At 18.6% G+C, this 3,565-nt stretch overlaps 2 protein-coding genes across 2 annotated transcripts in view; one reads left to right on the top strand and one right to left on the bottom strand.

The window, feature by feature from the left end:
- LOC117172522 overlaps positions 1–3,565 on the bottom strand; it is a 42,650-nt gene that overhangs the window by 31,717 nt on the left and 7,368 nt on the right. The gene's annotated exons all lie outside the window — the stretch shown is intronic.
- LOC117172523 (NADH dehydrogenase [ubiquinone] 1 beta subcomplex subunit 9) overlaps positions 1–3,565 on the top strand; it is a 5,774-nt gene that overhangs the window by 1,458 nt on the left and 751 nt on the right. The gene's annotated exons all lie outside the window — the stretch shown is intronic.

Below are 3,565 nucleotides of genomic sequence, written 5' to 3'. Positions count from 1 at the left end.
TTTTAAATTTTTTCAATTTTAAATTGTTGAAAATTCAATTTTCTTTTATTTATAAAGTTGAAAATTTAATTAAAAATTTTTAGCAGTTGATAATTCAATTTTCTTCAATTTTCAAGAGATGAAAGTTTAATTTTTTCAATTTTTAACAGTTAAAAATTGAATTTTCTTTCATTTAAAAAGTTGAAAATTTAATTTTTCATTTTAAACTGTTGAAAATTGTAGAAAATTGATTATTGAATTTTCAAACAATTAAAAATGGAGGAAAATTTAGTTTTCAACTCTGGAAATTGACGTTTCAATTGTTGAAAATTAGATCAAATTGAAAATTTTATTTTCAACTTTTAAAATTAAATTAAATTTGTTACTGTTGAAAATTGAATAAAATTAAACTTTCAACCGTTGAAAATTCAATCAAATTAAACTTTCAACCGTTGAAAATTGAAGAAAATTGATCATTGAATTTTCAAACTGTTAAAAATGGAAGAACATTGATAACTGAATTTTCAAATATTAAAAATTGTATGAAAATTTAATTTTCAACTGCTGAAAATTTGAAAAATAAAATTTCAACTTTTAAAATGAAAGACAATTCAATTTTTTAACTGTTGAAAATTGAAAAAATTTATAATTGATTTTTGAAACTGTTAAAAGTGAAAAAAATTAAATTTTCAACTTTAGAAATGAAAGAAAATTGAATTTTCAACTTGATGAATTGAAGAAAATTAAACTTTCAACTATTGAAAATGGAAGAAATTTAAATTTTCAACTGTTGAAAAATGGAGAAAATTGCAAATTAAATTCTCAAATTTATAAATTAAAAAAAATTAAACTTTCAATTGTTGTAAATTGAAGAAAATTTATAATTGAGTTTTCAACTGCTAAAATTGGACAATTAAATTTCCAACCTAATAAGTGAAAGAAAATTGAATGTTCAACTGTTTAAAATTAAGAAAATTGATCGTTTAATGTTCAACTGTTGAAAATATAAGAAAATTTAATTTTGAACTCTTGAAAATTGAAGAAAATTGATAATTGAATTTTAAAACTGTTACAAATTTAAGAAAATTTAATTTGCAACTGTTGAAAATTGAAGAAACTTGAAAATTAAATTTTCGACTGTTGAAAATTGAAAAATAAATTTTCAACTTTTAAAATGAAAGAAAATTCAATTTTTTAACTGTTGAAAATTGAAATAATTCATAATTGAATTTTGAAACTGTTAAAAGTGGAAAAAATTAAATTTTCATCTATTGAAAATTGGAGAAAATTGAATTTTCAACTTGATAAATTAAAGAAATTTAAACTTTGAACTGTTGAAAATGGAAGAAAATTGAATTTTCAACTGTTGAAAATTGGAGAAAATTGCAAATTAAATTCTCAAATTTAGAAATTAAAAAAATTAAACTTTCAACTTTTGTAAATTGAAGAAAATTTATAATTGAATTTTGAAAATTGAAGAAAATTTATAATTTAATTTTGAAACTGTTAAAAATTTTTAAAAATTTAATCTGCAAATGTTGAAAATTTAGGAAACTTGAAAATTAAATTTTCAGCTTGATAAATTAAAGAAAATTAAACTTTGAACTGTTGAAAATTGAAGACAATTTAATTTTCCAATTTTGAAATTAAAGAAAATTAAACTTTTGATTGAAAACAATTGAAGAAAATTGATAATTGAATTTTCAACTGTTTTAAATTGAAGAACATTGATAATTGTGTCTTCAACTATTAAAAATGGAAGAAAATTGAATTTAGAACTGCTAAAAAATGCAAATTAAATTTTCAACTTTATAAATGAAAAGAAATTGAATTTTCAACTGTTTAAAATTGAAAAAAATGATAATTGAATTTTCAACTGTTAAAAATATAAGAAAATTGAATTTTAACTCTTGAAAATTGAAGAAAATTGATAATTAAATTTTGAAACTGTTAAAAATTTAACAAAATTTAATCTGCAACTGTCGAAAATTTAGGAAACATGAAAATTAAATTTTCAGCTTGATAAATTAAAGAAAATTAAACTTTCAACTGTTGAAAATTGAAGAAAATTTAATTTTCAACTTTTAAAAATTGGAGAAAATTGAATTTACAACTGTTAAAAAATGCAAATTAAATTTTCAACTTTATAAATGAAAAAATTAAATTTTTAGCTGTTTAAAAATGAAAAAATTTATAATTTTATTTCAACTATTAAAAATATAATAAAATTGAATTTTTAACTCTTGAAAATTGAAGAAAATTGATAATTAAATTTTGAAACTGTTAAAAATTTTAAAAAATTGAATTCTTAACTCTTGAAGATTGAAGGAAATTGATCATTGAATTTTCAAACTGTTAAAAATGGAAGAAATTGAATAAAATTAAACTTTCAACCGTTGAAAATTGAAGAAAATTTAATTTTCAACTATAAAAAATTGAAGAAAATTGAATTTACAACTGCTAAAAAATGCAAATTAAATTTTCAACTTTATAAATGAAAAGAAATTGAATTTGAACTGTTTAAAATTGAAAAAAATGATAATTGAATTTTCAACTGTTAAAAATATAAGAAAATTGAATTTTAACTCTTGAAAATTGAAGAAAATTGATAATTAAATTTTGAAACTGTTAAAAATTTAACAAAATTTAATCTGCAACTGTCGAAAATTTAGGAAACATGAAAATTAAATTTTCAGCTTGATAAATTAAAGAAAATTAAACTTTCAACTGTTGAAAATTGAAGAAAATTTAATTTTCAACTTTTAAAAATTGGAGAAAATTGAATTTACAACTGTTAAAAAATGCAAATTAAATTTTCAACTTTATAAATTAAAAAAATTAAATTTTTAACTGTTTAAAAATGAAAAAATTTATAATTTTATTTCAACTATTAAAAATATAATAAAATTGAATTTTTAACTCTTGAAAATTGAAGAAAATTGATAATTAAATTCTGAAACTGTTAAAAATTTAAGAAAATTGAATTCTTAACTCTTGAAGATTGAAGGAAATTGATCATTGAATTTTCAAACTGTTAAAAATGGAAGAAATTGAATAAAATTAAACTTTCAACCGTTAAAAATTGAAGAAAATTGATCAGTAAATTTCGAAACGGTGAAAAATAGAAGATAATTGAATTCTTAACTCTTGAAAATTGAAGGAAATTGATCATTGAATTTTCGAACTGTTAAAAATGGAAGAAAAATTGAATTTTCAACTCTTGAAAATTGGAGAAAACTATTTTCAACTTTAGAAATTAAAGAAAATTAAACTTTTTAACTGTTGTAAATTCAAGAAAATTGATATTTGAATTTTCAGTTTTTGAAAATGGAAGGAAATTGATCATTGAATTGTCAACTATTAAAAATGGAAGAAAATTAAATTTTCAAATGCTGAAAACTGAAAATTAAATTTTCAACCTTAGAAATGAAATAAAATTGAATTTTCATTTGTGGAAAATTGATGAAAATTAAAGTTTCAACTGTTGAAAATTGAAGGAAATTGATCATTGAATTTTCGAACTGTTAAAAATGGAAGAAAAATTGAATTTTCAACTCTTGAAAATTGGAGAAAACTATTTTCAACT

The sequence above is a fragment of the Belonocnema kinseyi genome, chromosome 5, assembly GCF_010883055.1.
Source record: "Belonocnema kinseyi isolate 2016_QV_RU_SX_M_011 chromosome 5, B_treatae_v1, whole genome shotgun sequence".
Taxonomy (NCBI): Eukaryota; Metazoa; Arthropoda; class Insecta; order Hymenoptera; family Cynipidae; genus Belonocnema; species Belonocnema kinseyi.
This window is presented reverse-complemented; position numbering and strand designations above follow the sequence as displayed.